Source organism: Lissotriton helveticus, chromosome 2_1 (genome assembly GCF_964261635.1).
Source record: "Lissotriton helveticus chromosome 2_1, aLisHel1.1, whole genome shotgun sequence".
NCBI lineage: Eukaryota > Metazoa > Chordata > Amphibia > Caudata > Salamandridae > Lissotriton > Lissotriton helveticus.
Window position 1 is genome coordinate 1,690,870,850 of NC_136059.1, and position 19,399 is coordinate 1,690,890,248.

General features: G+C 48.4%; 1 protein-coding gene across 1 annotated transcript in view; it reads left to right on the forward strand.

The window, feature by feature from the left end:
* The first annotated feature begins 4,159 nt into the window (after window positions 1-4,159).
* The window catches only part of SHOC1 (shortage in chiasmata 1), a 1,878,679-nt gene continuing 1,863,439 nt past the window's right edge, over window positions 4,160-19,399 (forward strand). The window contains exon 1 of the mRNA XM_078676649.1: window positions 4,160-4,281. The gene's annotated coding sequence lies outside the window, so the exon portion shown is untranslated. The remainder of the gene's footprint in view (window positions 4,282-19,399) is intronic.

Genomic DNA, 19,399 nt, shown 5'->3' on the forward strand with positions numbered 1-19,399 from the left:
CAGATGCAGGAAGATAAACCACTATGCCAGGGTCTACCGTGGCGGAAGAGGGTGGCCGAGAGGAGACAGCGTGAGAGAATGCGCCATGACCCTTCGCCATTTGACGCTCGAAGACCCCGTAAGCCCGGGGGCATCTCCCACCCAAGGGGCCACAGCACATTTCGAGGATGACGTCTTCGTGATCTCTTTTGATGGATGCTCTGGTCGCAAAAGGAGTGCCCCACCGATGTGCATGTGCATGTTAATAACGTCCTGATTCCAGCGCTTATCGACACCGGCATTGGTGAACGTGATGGGCTCCAGTCACTATGAAAGGTCGGCCCCTGTCCTCCTCTCACCCCTAGCTCAGTTAGAATCTTCACCTACAGAGGTATGGAGCCCCGATCGCTGTTGGGCACTGTTGTGGTTGATGTTGCCAGTTTCGACCACGTCGTCAGGATCAAGTTTCACATCACAGAGGGCAGGTTGGTCCGCTGCTCGGCTGCCACACTGCCAAAGACTTGGAGCTCGTGTTTTTCGCAAAGCAAATACACGACTCACACATGGAAGACCTGCTCAATGAGTTCCCTCAACTATTCCAGGGGCAGGGAAAGCTGAAGTACTACAAGGTAACTCAATACATCAACACGACCATCAAGCCCAAAGCACTCAGGCATAGGCGTGTCCCGTTTCATCTCCGCCCCCTGGTTGAGAAGGAGTTTCAAGACCTGGAACGCCAAGGAGGGATCGAGAAGGTCTCGGTCCCATCCCATGGGTGTCACCCTGGGTCATCGCGCTGAAACCTAAACAGCCTGGGGCCACCAGGCTCTGTGTAGAAATGAGGCTGCCCAAACAGGCCATCCGGAGGTAATGACATTTTAACTCCATAATGGACGGCATTGTGGCAGATCTGAACCGGTGCAGTGGTTCTCCAAGTTGGATCTGAACTCGGGAGTCCATCAGATGGAGCTGGCACCTGAAAGTCATTACATCACAACTTTTTCCACGCATGTGGGACTCAGGTGGTACACTAGACTCAGTTTCGGCATCTTGTGAGCAGCAGAGGTGTTTCAGAATGCCATCAGAGAAACCGTCTCAGGGCTGGTGCCGTCATAAATCTGAGAGATGACATTTTAATATATTCCAGGAACCTGGAGGAACACCATGAAAAACTGTGAGCTAAGCTACAGTGCCTGACGGATTGTGGCTTCATCTTCCATTGGTAGAACTGCTCTTTCTACCAGAATTATATCAACTTCTTTGGATACGTGTCCTCCCGCGAAGGGCTCCTAGTTGATCCCGGGAAAGCAGAAGCCATGCAGAGTGCCCCAGTGCTGCAAAACCCAACCGAGGTACCCAGTTTCCTCTGCATGGTAACATAATGCGGAAGGTTCATACCTAGCCTGGCCACATTTTCAGACCCACTCTGCCAACTAATGAAGATGAGCGTGCCCTGGTCATGGCGTCTCATATAAAAGGTCGCATTTCAGGACATAAAGAAACATTGCTGGACCAGACAACGATGGCCTATTTCCACTCATGGAAGGCGACCAAGATGGTTGTGGACGCCAGCCATGTGGTGCTTGGTGTCGTTCTCTTGCCGGAAGATGCTCGAGGGGATTACGTCCCAGTGGCCTATGGGAGTCGGGCGCTGTCGCAGACGGAAACCAGGTACACCCAAATAGAACATGAGGCACTAGCCATCCGTTGGGCCTGCCAGCACTTCCATCTCTACCTATGCAGTCACCAGTTCAGAGTGGTGATGGATCATAAACAACTCCTGCTGCTGTTCAGTGGGTCATCCCGCCAGGCCCCCGACCAGCTGGTCTACAGGCCCGGTGTCAACAACCCTGCCAATTTTCTATTGTGCCACCCCTCACCAAACACCCCGGGGGAAGGGACCCTAGACGAAGCTCACACAGAGTGTTTTGTGAATATGGTAGAGGCATATGCTTGCATGGTGGCCGTCACCAGAGAGAGCATAAAAGAAGCCACAGACTCCGATGACACACTGCTGAAGTGAAGGAAACCCGGGAGAAAGGACAATGGCACAAACTCCTGGAAGGATCCAAGCTGCTGTTGGCGGATGAGCAGAACACAAACCACCAGCTCCGGAGGGCACAACATGAACTGAGCACAAGTGGGTCCGGCCTGGTGGTCTGTGGACAGAGGATCGTCATCCCCAAGAGCCTCCAAGGTTGGAAGGTCACTCTTGCCTATCACCAAGGGGCCGCCAAGACCAAGGCGAGGCTCTGAGCAAAGGTGTGGTTCCCAGGCATGGATGAACTAACTAATGGACGTAGAACTCCGGCGTTGCCACCCATGCATCATCACTGGACGAGACCCAGCTCCTGCGCCCATGCTGATGGAAGCTGCCAACCCTCACCACGTGGGAAAAGGTCAGTGTCGACTTTGGGAGTTTTCCCGATGGGCGGAACACCCTGGTGATCTTAGACACGTTTTTGAAGTTTCCAGTGGTTGAGCTTGTACCATCCACCGCATTTGTCCGTGTACGACCGGCGCTGGAGAAGATCTTTGTGATGTTTGGTTTGCTGAGAGAAATGAAGTCTGACAATGGACCCCCCTTCCAAGGGCAAGAGTTTCAGAACTTCTTGATACAAAAGGCAGTTCACCACCGGAGAATCACACCCCAATGGCCACAGACGAATGGGTAGGTGGAGAGATGCATGAGAATACTGAATCAAGCCTTGCTATTTGGATTAGACCAAAACCAAGATGCCGAGGTATGTCTTTACCAGTTCCCCTGACTTACCAACAGACCCCCCACTCCACCATGGGGTGCACCCCGCGACCCTCCTGATCCGACAGTCGCCCAGGGACGTCCTTCCAGAAGATTCTAAGTGGGTGCCACCAAGTCTGGATGTGGAAAGAGCGCAGCAAAGGCGACAAACTACCAATGAAAGGCCTCACTCGACCGTAACGAGAGGGTCCCATGTCTGCAAGTAGATTCTTAAGTGGTTATCAAAGACCACCACCCGGGGTGGAAGTTCCGCACACCTTACGAATCAGAAACATGGACGGTAGTGCAAGTCCACAGAACCATGATTACTGCCAGGCGAGGCTGACATAGGGTAGTGAGGAACATGTCCTGGTTCAAGGAAGTGCCGTCAAACACTGCACCTGCAGGTGTTCCGAGTAGGTCAGAAAGTAACCCAGACGATAAAGAGTTCCCACTGGATGCAGTAGGCAGGGCCAGCGCACAACTCACACCCCAACCAGTAACCGTAGGGAAATCTCGAGTCACCTGGTCTGACAATCAGGCACAAGGGAGTCAGACAACATCGCCCAGAAACAGACCAGACGAAGATCGTATTGATGAACTAGAGCTGAGTGTCGCTACACGAAGCCAGTGATACCAGCTGCGCCCGAATCCCAGCCAGAAGTTAAGAGACTTTGTTTGCAAATGTGTGTGAAAGTTTGGTTACACTTTATATTTTGATTAAAAGATGGGAGGGATGTAGAGAGCCACCCAGCCTCTCCCCTAAGTTGTATCTCTGCACATCCCGTAACAGGGCTCAAATCCGAGGGATAAACAGGCAGTGATCTCACGTGATCACTTGCAGAGTGGCACATAACTGTGTGGACACTCTCTCAATTGCCGATCTGATTTAGGCCTTCCTCACGCCAGGGTCAGCTCGCCACAGGCCCCCTAGCACAAATGAAGCCCTGTATCTTTCACATTTGGTCCTTAAAAACTTTCATCTCAACCTTGAGATACATACTTCTGAGTTGTGTTTTCTATTAATAAATGACAATGGATTTCTAATGTATTTCTTGTAAAGCACATAAATGATGGCATCCAGTAAAAATTTTGACCACAAAAGGGCTTGCAATTATGCCTTCATAAGTAACATGTTACTGGCAGTGACATTTTATTTTTTTTAAAACAAAATAAAAAGACGAAGAAAATGTATACACGTTCCCTGCCTTCAATCACTTAAAGAAAATCGTGCTGGATATTGACTCCGGCCTCGTGGGTGTAACTAGATTGGATCCATTTTGGGAGCAGAAAGCAATGGAACGACTCATCAAGCTTCGCCCGTGCCACAAGGTAGAGCATGCGCACTGACAGTCTCACGCGCTCGAGTCACAGGAAAACCCTCCATCAGCTATTTTGACGCGTGCGCAGTAAATACATGGCAAAACGCGGAAGAGCGTTCTTTCTCAACAGCTTTACTCTGCTCTACTGGCATCTTTTATTGTTCTTCGACCTCGAAACAGCTCAGTGATTGAGTCCTGTTGTCACGAGGCCACTACTACCACTTTTATAGCTTGTTTCAGGTACGTGACAGGTCATACGCCTGCTCAGCTCTTATTTTTACACGTTCCCCTCATTGTAAAAGAATATGCGGCTGCCTCTGCCTCGTTCTACATGTTCTGAGTGTTAGAGCGCTCCCACGGAATGAAGTAAACAAACAGCCTACGAGGCAAGCTTCAGTATCAGAATTCATTTTATTTTAATCAATGTGTGCAGGTGTCCTCGAGGCTGAAAGATAGGGAATTTTTCTAGTTGAAACTTTCGAACCCAAGTTACTAACATTTTCAAGAACCTTTCGCACGCTTGGCACGTTTCCTAAAATGAAATGTATTACATGACCTTAATTAGAATCAATATATAAGGAAGAGGATATTGAACAAAAAAATCTAAATATGTATAAAGAAAGGTGGTCAAATAAATTCAGAAGAAATTATATACATTATCAAAAGTTCCGCAATTATAAGCATGTGACCTCTTCATTGACATACTTGCTAACATTCTGTGACTAAAAAGCCGGTAGGAGCATTAGGAGGAAAAATTGTCAAATTAGCGTACTCGCCCATAGTTGCCAAGTTTTCAGATTGCTTAGGTGTGACATTACTATTGTTTAAATGCGCTTATGAGTCACACTCCATGCTTTTCGTGTAACACTTATAGTACTTATAGTAACACTTATAGTAAAGCCTAATTGTGCTTAAAAATAAAGAGAAACATTCTTGTAGTAAGATTAAGATACATATCGGAAAGTATCCCCATTGACGCAACAGAAGCTGTAGAAGTAAGTACCACTTTCTTTTGGTTCAAATTTCCTTGCATGGGGGCGAAAAGCAAAAGCACCTGCAGCAGAGTTCCTTGTGCATCGAGGACTATTGCATTGCAAATGCTTGTTATTGCTGTCTGAAAGCTTTCAGACAGCAATAACAAGCATTTGCAATGCAATAGTTCTCGCATATACGAGAGTTTGAGCTATTGGCATTGTAAATGACAATGCCTTTTATTATGTGTTTTGAAAACCTGCAAGCGGTGCGTAACTGTGCTTCTTTTACTGCCAGCCTTGCTTCTTTTAAGCAACGACTATAAGTACAAATTGCATGTTTACGCATCACTTGCAGGTTTTCAAAACACAAATAAAAGGCATTGTCATTTACAATGCCAATAGCTCAAACTCTTGCAAATGCGAGACCTATTGCATTGCAAATACTTGTTGAGCTCTGAGACTGTGGTATCCATAGGTATCCATAGGAAGGCAGGGACCGTGATGCCAGGCCCTGGGTTTAAAAAGCAGGAGGGAGGAGGAGGCAGCTGCAGCCAAAACAGACCTGTCTTTGAATTCACAGCAAATTTGACAAGATAAGAGCAAGATTTACAGCCTGTTTACAACAGAGTTCTGTAAACAGCAAGCACTGGTCTCCCGTGCTCCAGCTTAAAGAAAGAAATGGTGCTCAAAAGCTCTGAGTAACAAGACATGTAACAGGGGCAGTCCTTAAAAGATCGCAGAGCTTTTAAAGCCCATATCATCAATACAGTATGTCTCGCAGAGACAGCGCAAGCGTGGCTTTGGTGAGACCTAAAAAAGTCATGATAACTCTTGTGATGAATGTTCCTGGTAGAGAGAGATCTGAATTCTGTATAGCCCAAATTTTGAATCGCCATAAAGTAGCGCAGAGGGTTAATTTGCCTGCTGCAAAGAGCAGGTCTGTATTTTATGTGGATAATTGAGTGGATTAGTAAAACCAGCTTTTACCAGCACTTTAAAACAAATGAAGTGCATTTGACAGAGGGTCAATTGAGAGGTGAGGGGCACTGTTGCCGGGTGGTAGTGGAGAGAATTCAAAGAGGCTTATATGGAGGGGATGCCAAAAAAGATTGTCGCACTGGGTGCCACCAGTGCTAAAGCCGGCACTGCTCCCCATAATCAGTCTTATAAAATAGTTCATACTGGAGGTGTAACTGGGACAACAGTTAACCTTTCCTTTATCCCTTATTATCTATCTGGGCTGCAGACATTTATAGCAGCTGCACTAATAAATAAATAACCTTTTCCACTGTGTGGCAAACACATAGCTACTGCTGCTGAGCTCTAAGGAGCCCTTAAAACTGCAGAACAGAATGTTCCACTGCGGTAAATAAATAACTAACAATTTGCATTAGTCTGACCTTTGATGAGTGGCACTTGCCAGGGCTGATTACGGCATCACCAGAAACATGGACAGTCGTTACTCAGGTAATTTGGCCCCATTCCCCACTACACCAAAAAACAAGATATTTTTAAGAAACAAGGGCGAAACTTCGTGCACCCCTCCGTGTTGGCCCAACAGATGCTTGACAAAGGCAGGCCTCTTTCTGACTGGAAATTACAACACACCGTCTTTTTTCTGACTATAACATCACAAGGAATCACATGAAATTAAATCAACTCTAGATCAGAGGGAGTGAACATGTGACTTCTAACTTGGATCGAATCACTAAACATAAATTACATGCCATAAGTGAGCGACCTTCGATTACTTATGCAGCCTAAACCTTTCTAATCCTGTTTCAGGTAGTAACTCCAGCAAGATCTGGAATACTATGAAATCTGTCTTTGCATTCCTGAAACATCTGGAAGAAAAATTCTTCAAAGTTAAAACAATCTTTCGTCCTCTCTTTTGAAAAACAATAGTAAAGGTAAACTTTCTGAAGCACAAAATAAAATCCTAATTGTAATATGGCATAAAGGAAAACTGCGCTCTGTCTGTGCAACTGGAAGGAGTTCTGAGCACAAGATCAAAAGTCAGTGTTACCGTAGTTATGGAAGGTCAGCAGCAAACATAAAAAATGTACAGGAATGTCATTCAAAATCATTAGGCTGAATCATTAGAAACACAGAACCCTGCCACCTAAATGATTTAAGGTTGGTAAGTAAACAATGGAGCGAATATGCAAACAACAAAGACTCTGCAAGGTACAGAAACAGGCACCCTTGGCCACTATTGCCAGCCTTTATGGCTTATGTAGTCTTCAACATGTAGGGTTATATGAAACCGGGCAGTCAGATATTTTGGCATTTTGTTGTGTAACAAAATGTATTGAAAACTGGACAAGTACTTTTCAAATTGTTACCCCGCAGTGCAGGGAATACAGGAACTGCTGAATGAAACAGGCATTTGCAATGCAATAGGTCTCGCATTAATTAAGTTTGAGCTATTGGCAATGCTAAATATTGCAACACCAATTGCAACATAAGTCTATAAATTGTGGGTCACATTTTTTTTTTTTGTAGCAATGGTGTCATGCTGCGCTTTAGATGAATATGTTTAAAAGTAAAGTACGCCGTACTGCGATTGCTACAATAGTTAATTGTGGATGCGTTAACAATTGATGTGTGCACTGATGGCTGGTGGTGTGTGTGCCTGGTGGAAGTGTGCACTGCCGGCTGGTGGTGTCTGTGCCTGGTGAAAGTGTGCACTGACGGTGTGGTGGTGTGTGCCTGGTGAAAGTGTGTACTGACGGCTGGTGGTGTTTGAGCCCGGTGAAAGCGTGCACTGACGACTGATGTTGTCTGTGCCTGATGAAAGAGTGCACTGACGCTGGTGGTGTGTGCCTGGTAAAAGCGTGCACTGACGGCTGGTGGTGTGTGTGTGTGCCTGGTGAAAGCGTGCACTGACGGCTGGTGGTGTGTGCCTGGTGGAAGCGTGCACTGACGGCTGGTGTTGTTTGTGCCCGGTAAAAGTGTGCACTGACGTCTGGTAGTGTTTGTGCCCGGTGAAAGCGTGCACTGTCGACTGATGGTGTCTGTGCCTGGTGAAAGTGTGCACTGACGGTGTGGTTGTGTGTGCCTGAAGAAAGCGTGCACTGATGGCTGGTGGTGTTTGTGCCCAGGGAAAGCGTGCACTGACGACTGATGGTGTCTGTGCCTTGTGAAAGTGTGCACTGACGGCTGGTGGTGTGTCTGTGTGCCTGGTGAAAGCATGCACTGACGTCTGGTGGTGTGTGCCTGGTGGAAGCGTGCACTGACGGCTGTTGTTGTTTGTGCCCAGTGAAAGTGTGCACTGAAGGTGTGGTTGTGTGTGTGGTTGTATGTGTGGTTGTGTGTGTGACAGGAATCCACTGTAATACTTAAATACAGTGAAAGCGTGCACTGACGGCTGAAGTGTTTATGCCCGGTGAAAGCATTCACTGACGACTGATGGTGTCTGTGCCTGGTGAAAGTGTGCACTGACGTTTGGTGGTGTGTGCCTGGTGGAGCGTACACTGACGGCTGGTGTTGTTTGTGCCCGGTGAAAGCATGCACTGATGGCTGGTGGTGTTTGTGCCCGGTGAAAGCATGCACTGACGACTGATGGTGTCTGTGCCTGGTGAAAGTGTGCACTGATGGTGTGGTTGTGTGTGTGGTTGTATGTGTGGTTGTGTGTGTGACAGGAATCCGCTGTAATGCTTAAATACGGTGAAAGTGTGCACAGATGGCTGTTAGTGTTTGTGCCCAGTGAAAGCGTGCACTGACAACTGATGGGGTCTGTGCCTGGTGAAAGTGTGCATTGACGGCTGGTGGTGTGTGCCTAGTGAAAGCGTGCACTGACGTCTGGTGGTGTGTGCCTGGTGGAAGCGTGCACTGACGGTGTGGTTGTGTGTGCCTTGTGAAAGCGTGCATTGACGGCTGGTGGTGTGTGTGTGCGTGGTGAAAGCGTGCACTGACGTCTGGTGGTGTGTGCCTGGTGGAAGCGTGCACTGACGGTGTGGTTGTGTGTGCCTTGTGAAAGCATGCATTGACGGCTGGTGGTGTGTGTGTGCGTGGTGAAAGCGTGCACTGACGTCTGGTGGTGTGTGCCTGGTGGAAGCGTGCACTGACGGTGTGGTTGTGTGTGCCTTGTGAAAGCGTGCACTGACGGCTGGTGGTGTTTGTGCCTGGTGAAAGCGTGCACTGACCACTGATGGTAACTGTGCCTGGTGAAAGTGTGCACTGACGGCTGGTGGTGTGTGCCTGGTGAAAGCGTGCACTGAAGGCTGGTGGAGTGTGTGTGCCTGGTGAAAGTGTGCACTGACGGCTGGTGGTGTGTGTGTGCCTGGTGAAAGTGTGCACCGACGTCTGGTGGTGTGTGCCCGGTGAAAGCATGCACTGATGGCTGGTGTTGTTTGTGCCCAGTGAAAGCGTGCACTGATGGCTGGTGGTGTTTGTGCCTGGTGAAAGCATGCACTGACGACTGATGGTGTCTGTGCCTGGTGAAAGCGTGCACTGAAGGCTGGTGGTGTGTGTGTGCCTGGTGAAAGTGTGCACTGACGGCTGGTGGTGTGTGTGTGCCTGGTGAAAGCGTGCACTGACGTCTGGTGGTGTGTGCCCGGTGGAAGCATGCACTGATGGCTGGTGTTGTTTGTGATTTACACAGAAAGTATCTAGGAGTCAAAAGTAACGACCATTGACATGACAGAAAGGGGGATTGTGAGCTGAATTATTCAGTGACACCACATTGACATTTCTGTCCCTGCCTCTTTAGCACTCATGGGCAATCTCAAATCGGGCTCGCCGCTTGACCCGTGCCCCGCTAAGTTTCTGGCGAAAATTGCGGAGGTGATTAATCCCCTGGCGAACCCGCTATTGAATCTCTCGCTGAGCCGGGGGGTGGTTCCGCAGGCCTGGAAGCAGGCAATGGTCATCCCGCTGCTTAAGAAGCCTGGCCTGGACCCGAAGGCCCCAGTCAACTACAGGCCTATTTCTTTGCTGCCGGCTCTCACGAAAATTGTGGAAAAGCACGTTCAGACGGTGCTTTCCAATTTTCTGGAGACAAATGAGATCCTGCATGCCACTCAGTCTGGCTTCCGTCCAAATCTCAGCACTGAGACCGCGCTCCTTGAGGTATCAGAGACCATTAAAGGGGTTCTGGACTCGGGAGGCAAAGCCATGCTGGTGTTGCTGGATTTGTCGGCGGCTTTTGACACCGTCCCCCATGATGGCCTTCTCGCAAGACTCCATGAGATAGGACTACGGGGGACGGTGCTCAGCTGGTTTTCCTCTTTTCTAGCTGGCCGCCGGCAAACGGTCTGGGCCTCGCCAGATTCCGCCGTGATGCCGCCTTTGGGAGTCGGGGTCCCTCAGGGCTCTATTTTGAGCCCAACCCTTTTTAACATCTTCATGACCCCTTTGGCGGCGTTGGCGGAGTCGTTCGGGGTCCAGATCGTATCCTACGCAGACGACACCCAGCTCCTCTTCTCGTGTAAGAGAGGAGGAGACTTTGATGGGGAGAGTATCCGGGATTGCCTTGGGGCTGTTTTTCAATGGTTCCAACTGAACAGCCTCAAGTGCAATTCCGATAAGTCCGAGGTACTCTTCTTTGGGTGCGACACGGAGCCAGTCTGGCAGGCTTGGTGGCCCATCAATATGTTCCCTCCGTCTTGTTCATCCCAGATTGCGAAGAACTTGGGGGTCAAGATGGATAAGGGGCTTACGTTGAAATCCCAGATCCTAGGGGGGGCCAGGGATGTGCTTTGGCCTCCTTAGGATGCTGCGGAGGTTTCTTCCTCTTTTGTCTGAGGAGCATAGGAAGCTGACTGTGCAGGCCCTGATCGGCTCTAGGCTAGATTATTCGAACGCGCTCTACCTGGGCCTGCCAGAGTATTTGTTACAGCGGCTCCAAGTGGTGCAAAATGCTGCTGCGAGAGCTATCTTTGGCTTGAATAGACGTGCCAGTGCAGTAGGCTTGCTGCAGACTTTGCACTGGCTTCCAATCCGCAAGCGGATTGCCTTCAAGGCTTTGACCTTGGCCTACAAGGCCCTCCATGCGGTTGGAGCAAAGTACCTCCAAAAGAGACTTGCATTTTACCACCCTGCTCGTTCTTTGAGATCGGAATCTCTGTTCTTGGCGGTGGTCCCGCGAGTGAAGAGAGCTCGCCTGGGAGGTCGCTCCTTTGGACTACTGGCGCCACAGTTGTGGAACTCTCTGCCGCTCACACTTCGGGGAGCCACCAGCCTACTTGCCTTTAGAAAAGGTCTTAAAACTTGGTTGTTCACCCAGTAGGCTGTATATATTTGGTTTGCCCTCTTTATTGTTGTCTCTTTCTTTTTTAACTTTGTTATGTTATTGTACTGTAGTCCTCCTTACTCAAAGCGCCGGGACACTCTTTTTGAGTAGCCGTGCGCTATAAAAAAGTAAATATAACATAACATAACATAACGTGTTACTATGTAGCCACATTCACGTGAGACACATACCCAAGGTGAGAATTTTCCCATCAGTTGTCAATCTGTTCCGCCACTTTTACATCATATGGGGTCTCCTTACCCAGGAGTTAGTGCAAACACAGTCACACAAGTTGGAAAGAGGACTATGAGAGTAAGAAGACCCTGCGTTTTTATCTAGTGAGTGGTGTCAGTGTAATGTGACAACTGAAAAAAGCAGTGCAAGTGAGTGATTAGTGATAGGATAAAATTAGGTGAGACTGAGTAGAAGTGGAACTTTTAATGTTTTCTCTCAGCTCCCCAACCATAAAAACAATGGTGCAATAACAGATTTAACAAAATATCTGCTCAGCGAGTGGTCAACATGTTTCTGCATAAAAGGAAAGTGCCTATGCATTCATCAGGACCTAGATGTTGCTACTGCTGTCGAATATAGTGAGAAGAATAACAAGCATTTACAATGCAATGGTTTTGCCTTTGTTAAAGTTAGAGCTATTGGCATTGCTCTTGACATTATTTTTATTTATGTTTTTTTTTAACATAAATAAATGGCATTGTCATTTACAATGCCACTAGCTTTATCTCTCGCAAATGACACACACAAACACCCACAGAGAGCCCCCCCACACACACACACATAGCTCCCCCCACACACACACCCACACAGAGCCCCCCACACACACACCCACACAGAGCCCCCCACAAACACAGCCACACAAAGCCCCCAACAGAGGCACGAAAACAGGGTCACAAGCAGGCAACAGAGTCACAAGCAGGCAACAGAGGCACGAAAACAGGGTCACAAGCAGGCAACAGAGTCACAAGCAGGCAACAGAGGCACGAAAACAGGGTCACAAGCAGGCAACAGAGGCACGAAAACAGGGTCACAAGCAGGCAACAGAGTCACAAGCAGGCAACAGAGGCACGAAAACAGGGTCACAAGCAGGCAACAGATGCACGAAAACAGGGTCACAAGCAGGCAACAGAGTCACAAGCAGGCAACAGAGGCACGAAAACAGGGTCACAAGCAGCCAACAGAGGCACGAAAACAGGGTCACAAGCAGGCAACAGTCACAAGCAGGCAAAAGAGGCACGAAAACAGGGTCACAAGCAGGCAACAGAGGCACGAAAACAGGGTCACAAGCAGGCAACAGAGGCACGAAAAGAGGGTCACAAGCAGGCAACAGAGGCACGTAAACAGGGTGACAAGCAGGCAACAGAGGCACGAAAACAGGGTCACAAGCAGGCAACAGAGTCACAAGCAGGCAACAGAGGCACGAAAACAGGGCACACGGACAGCAGAGGGGAGGGGTGCAGGAACGGGCACACATAGACAGCGGAAGACAGCAAGCACTCACAAAAAGTAGAAAAACATCCCGGGCTTCAGATCCGAGGGAGGTGTGGGGAATTCAGCGAGAGCACTTTGTAAAAAAAAGGAGGCTTTGTGGCTCTGAGTGTAAATGTTTTTTTTTTTACTCTCCTCTGCCGTAGATTTCAGAAGCAAACAAAGCGTGCAAAACCTAAAAACAGCCCCCACCACTCAAAAAACAGCACCCACCCTTCCGGCCAACTGGGAAAACGCCCAGTGGCCGCTACGGCCATTCCGCCCTGTCCACTGAACCCAGATTATTGCTGCTGTATTCCACAGATCAAACAGGAGCAGGGGTTGATTTCCTTCCTTGCACTCAGGACGATGACACACTAGCTACGCCACTGGCTGGAACCCGATTCCACACACTGTCTTTGGTACGCTGTAAAACTTTATCAGTAAAACTGCATATCTCAAAATTCAGTGGTCACGTCAATGGGAAATGTTCTGTCTCTAAAGGACAGTGCGCTACCACACCATGCAAGACCAGTTAAATACCCTTTTATTCTGGACTCAACTCATTTGTTACACTTGGATTTTTCACTATCCATATGACTTCAGAAATGCAACATTAACTGCAGTAACGACCTACTGCAGAATTGCATTGGTTAATACTCACACTATGAAAATCTTAATTTCCACTAAATGTTTCCCAGTAGCCCCGCGCCTGGCCCCACCCCCTAAACCCGCCTCCTCGCACATAGCTCAGTTTGTTTTAATTGAGTACCTGCATAAAACTGAAGAAAAAAAACATCTACCTCCTGAATAAGGTTTATTAAGCGCTAAACCTCCCGGTGTGAGAATATTATAGAGCAGTACATGTGGAAGGGCCGGCCGTTATTTGTTGAGGGAACAGAAAAGTTGATACATAACAACTGCTCCGGGTTGTTAAAGCGCACACGTGCTGCAGCCAAACAGACTCCACCACTGGCTGCCAGCCGGCGCATGCTGGAAAACTTCCCTGTCTGCTGTTCTTGAAGCGCCGCTGAAATGAAGAAGCTTCTTGGTAGAAATAGCTCTTTATTAAACAGTAGAAGAGCATACAAATTACACAGCCAGCATGGTCAAGTCCTCAGCAGCAGATAGCCGCTACAACCTGAAAGATGCACATTCTACACAGTAACATTCTCGAGCAGTGACATCCTAACCTTCCATAATGAACCATTCTAAGATAAGAATGTAAACACAACAGCCGCTTACGCCTCTCATCCAATGAGTGCTAGCCTTCTTGAGCTCTCACCCAATGGTAGCGCACATTGTTTTGTAGTGCAGAGGCCTGGCGGAAGGGAAGGGCAAACTGTCAGGCGCGTTGTGTTCACCTTTCACTGCCCGCTACTGTCTCAGGAACGCTGTCCGTGGCCGCCTGTGACTGGCAAAGGTGACCTGCAGCTCGCAGCTTCCCCGCCTCTCACCTACTGCCAGCCCCAGCACAATGGGTGGCAACAGCAGCACCCGGCGCGTCTCCTTCGAGGCTGACTAGAACGATAACATCACTGTGGTGAAGGGCATCAGGGTGAGTGAGCCCAGGGGCATGAAGGAACTCGGGGTGCGAGGGAGCACTGACTTCCTAATATGAACCCTCAAACCTCTGAATATTAAGCAAACTCCTGTGTGAACTCACAAATGCGGGTCAAGAAAGTGGTGTTCGGTACTTTCCTCAAAGTACTCTGGATACATTTAAGTGTGGCTGCAGTCTAAATGGGTAACGAGGCAGCAGGGATGTCAGGTCTAACACAAGGTCATTAATTTTTTGTTGTTCTTGGGGAGATTAAGTGATTTGCCCAAAATTACAGGATATTTAGCGCCCCCGCCCCCCCCCCCCCGCAGAGACTCGAACCGGGTTCCCCCATTCAAAAGTCGGCATCTTTGGTTGTAATGTCACATCCTCTCCCTATTAAAAAAAGCATGTATGTAGCAGCCTTAGCAACAAAATAAAAAAAATAAAAAACAAGAAGATCCCACCCAAAGGTCAGATTTGATAGTTCGCTGAGATCAGAGCCTGCCCAAAATGAAGATAATTGCCACTTCAGTTATTATGTTGTTCACCCATCAGAGCATGTATAGCTGTCTACTGACAACTAAAGGGGCAGGCCTCCAAACGCAACCTTACAGAACTAATTGTACATTACACTAGGGGAGCTTGCAGCTACTTTGCACATTCAAATCGCACTCAGACTTTCCTCTAATTCCATTAGACGCCTAGCACTCTACGTTGATAAACAGGAGTCTGACTTCATGCTCCTCAACCTATGTGCATAAATCTTGAGTTGTAAAGATATTATGAGAGAAATGCACAGGTTAGCAAAAATACGAGAAGTAGATGTCAAATAAACAAGGCCTTACACGGGGAGGCTCATGAGAGTGCCATGGACGTTTGGTGGTGGGTTGCAGTCAGTGATATAGTCGTGTGACCAGAACCGTTGTATTCAGAGCTGTAACAAACATCCAGGCCAAGCTTCGGCGCTCCTGTTTTTACTACGGGCGTTAGCTACTTTCAGTGGGCAGGAGACTGATGCGACAAAGCAAACAGCATTCGCACAAAGCAGACTATTAAAACAGACAGATTCACGGGCCAGCATCAAAGGCTCTATCCATATGCGCCCCGCCATCAAGTCAGCAGGATATCAGGAACACAAACCTGAGCCTAGGGAGAATGTAATAAAAACTTTCTCAAGTCAGCGTAAAATAAAAGGAAGCAACCCAGCTAATGCACAAATTACTCCATCCTGCTCCCTTAACCAACACTATGGGAGATAACCACCAGCCTCTAGGGAACAATAAATAAACCCTGAATCCACAAGACAAATAAGCAATGGCAGATAAATAGTTGCTTTATTAGTTAACAAATTCAGTATCTTTCATTGTGTGTTTTTGCTGCACTTGGGCGTTTTCCACACACACGAGGGAGCATTGCTTTCTTTGTGTCACACTGCGCCTTGTCACACTGCGGGGAAGTCTCAGCTTCAAAACACGCCTTGATCACCAATAACTCTGAAACAATGCAGTCCTGATGAAACACGCCACATGATTTACTCCATACATCTAATTACAATGCAGATTCCCACTGCTGCAGTATGTATCCCCGGTACAGTATGTAGGTCATAACGGCCATTGCCCTAGTTTCTCAGATTACATGTCGGGGTGAAGCAGCCTTTGATAGTGTGTGGTCCTCTTTCTGCAGAGACTCCGATGGAGGTCACACCCTCTCCATCGGGCAGTGCAAGGTGCACGCTGCACCTTCACAGGACACGCGGCTCCACAACCTAACCCGACGCAGCTGCGAGGTAAACACGCACAGAGGCGAGTCTGCAACCCAGGGGTGGATGCATACATGGGTCCGTGAAAAGCTGCTGTTGTGACACAATAGCCATGTAACTATGTTAAGTTTCCTTTGAGCCCTTCTCGCGGACCACCTGCACGAGAGATTGCTCACAATTAGCATCACTGACACCACGACCCTCGCCCTCCCACAATCAAGGCGCAGCACATTTCTCACAGCGGGAATGTCGACAGGGCTGGATGTGAGGGAGTCCCCGCGAATAAGAATTGGGGGCTTGTGATCTAAATTAATTTTGATCGTGTGGTAAATACCTGCGTGTAGCATCATTAGCAGGTCTCTAAGAAGTCCCAGGTATGGTAGTTTAAGGAATTCAAGCGAAGAGACAAAACCTAGTCGGCCAGGAGCACACAGTTATGTCGGGCGAGGTTGCCAGGATTCGATAATCAAACAAACAAGTTCGCTTCCCGATCCAGTCTTTCTTTGCGATTCTGCTTCAAAGTGTAAGCCTAGCGAGGGAGCGTTAGGTGTCGTACCACAACAAAAAGCCGCACTCGACTTCAAATGTGTGAAATTGAAAATGAAGCGCCTCCTGGGTAAAAGAGCCTGCTTAAGTGACGGGGGAGGAGTCGAATTGGGAATTAAACAATCTGTTTGCGTGTCATAGGCAACACCCGCTACTACATTGTCCTCCCGGGACATGGATTCAGGTGGAGGCGCACAAAGGTTAATGAGACCGCAATCACCCAGTGCGGACGGTAATCAGATCATGTTTTAATTATGTCGGTGGATAGGGTTTCCGCTGCAGGCGGCCGGCTATAGGCAGCGCGCTGCCTGCGCCGACACATGATAGGGTTCTGCAGTGCACCGAGGGCACTCAACCACCCACAGACACCCAACAGGAGAGGTTAAGGGTCGGGCGAGGCAGGCGCATTTCTGGCATGCCGCTTCCGTGCTGCTGATGCCCTGGACTGTAGCATTACAGCTCACTTACCTGCTCAAAACAAGGGCTCCCGGCCCCGCCCACAACCAGGCGGCGGGCCGGACATCTTCTTCCGGTGTTTCCAATGCCGGACCAGATTCGGGGGCGTTCCCGAGAACAGGCTTTCGGCTGACGTCGCCAAAGCCAAAAATTCTCGGGAACGCCCCCGAATCTGGTCCGGCATTGACGGACAGGCCCGTCTTCCAATGGCTAGCCTCCATTTATGGAGCTAGCCAATGGAAGACGGGGGCCGTTCCTGTCTCCCCTACTATACTCATTAGGTTTTCGCCTGCGCGAAAAAGCTGCGCAGAGCGCAGCTTTCGCCAGGCAAAACCTAAAAAAGGAATTATGGGGCCAGATGTAGGTAAATATATTTTACCGACTCATAAATACCGAATTTTACCGATTCGGTATTTATGAATCGGTAAAATATAAGGAGGGAGATGTAGGTAAATCCAGATGTGGATTTACCGAATCTGTAAAAGTCGGTATTTACCGATTCGGTAAATACCGACCGGTAATGCCCATTCATTCCTATGGGCTTTGAAGCCCATAGGAATGAATGGGCATTACCGAATCGGTATTTACCGAATCGGTAAATACCGATTTTCACAAGGGTGCAGGGGGTGTCACTTTGACACCCTCTAGCACCCCCAAAACAGGTTCGGGTGCCATGTGGCAGGCATACCTGCCCTAAGGGCAGGTCTGCCTGTCATATGGCACAGGTGTGCATGCACACATGTGCATGCACACCGGAATCGGTATTTTACCATCAAATTGAATTTGATGGTAACATACCGATTCTGTAATGCTTGTGGGACTCAGAAGAGTCCCACCTACATATCAATTTTACCGAATCGGTAAAAATACCGATTCGGTATTTTACAGAATCGGTAAATTTACCGATCGGTACATTTACCGATTCTGTAAAATACAGGGCCCTACATACCATTTCTGACATACCGGTCAGTAACGGCCGAAAATACAGATTTTCGTCCGTTACCGACCGACCTACATCTGGCCCTATATCACCTGTTTGTCAGGTTCAGATGCTCCACCACAATCCAATTCGTGTGGGGATCGCGCCTCACCTCACCTGGCTGCAGCTCAGGTAATTGAGGAGCACCGCTCTATCCGTCGGTGTCTCCAGACGTTCCTCTGCGCTGGACTGGGGAGGCGCGCACTGACGACTGATGGTGTCTGTGCCTGGTGAAAGTGTGCACTGACGGTGTGGTTGTGTGTGTGGTTGTATGTGTGGTTGTGTGTGTGACAGGAATCCACTGTGATGCTTAAATTTGGTGGATTCCTGCCCTTTTCCTTTGGCGTAGGGCAGCGCATCAGGGTGCCTTGCTGCGCTGCCTTCTGCCAAAATGCCATAATGAGGCGCTTAGTTTGAACCTGTAGTTGGAGGTGAGGTTCAGTGGAAATCATTTTTGTGGACTGGCACTTATATTCCCTGATCAGAGTTTGACTCAGAGCAAGAAAAATAAAAACACGTAAGGGCAAAATAAAAAGGAAGAAATAAAAAAAGAAAACAGTGCCAAAAATCCACAAATTTGCAATGTAGAACTTAAAATATAGCTTCAATTCCCTAATTAATTCGAAATTCCTTTACTCTCTTTTGGTAACTATGTGGTGGCAGCATGTATTGGTTGATTCCCCGTCCGTTCTATATTGTTAGACACGGAACCTCTGTTTCCTACTACGATGAACAGTAAAACATGTAAATTGATACTTGTATAGCGCACTACTCACCCGCAAGGGTCTCAAGGCGCTTGTACGAATACTGCTGTGGAACCCATCCTGGCTTTCCCTGTGAGGCGTCCACTCCTGGGCACCCCCAAGGTGGAGGCCAGGCATCCTTAGCGTTGTGGGGGCCGTTTTGGAGATTAAGCAAGCTATTGCCCAGAGTTGCAGAGTGGGAATCCATGATTGGAATAGGCACCGAGGCGAGAATTATCAGGTCCGTGGAATTTTTGAGCCCAAACCCGCCGAGGCGGGTATTGAACCCTGGTCCCGGGCCAGACCTCTGCATCAGGAGCCACACAGTTCCACCACGCAGTTTAAAGCTGTAAAATGTGGGCAGCCCTTGTTATCAAAATATCTTCCGAACAGTCGGCATTGAACCTCAAGTACAAGCCCCCTAAATACAACACATGTTTAAATGCTAAACTTCCAACCACAGGGAACCTTGTACATAGGAGGTCTCCTATATGACTATGTTCTGAGGGTTCCAAATCTATCACATATTTCAGAAAATGCCATCCTTACCTATGCTTATAATTATACGATGACGATGAAGAAACTGATCAACGCTTTAAAAAGCACGGGACTGCCCCAGCACAAATAATGGGCAGAGCCAT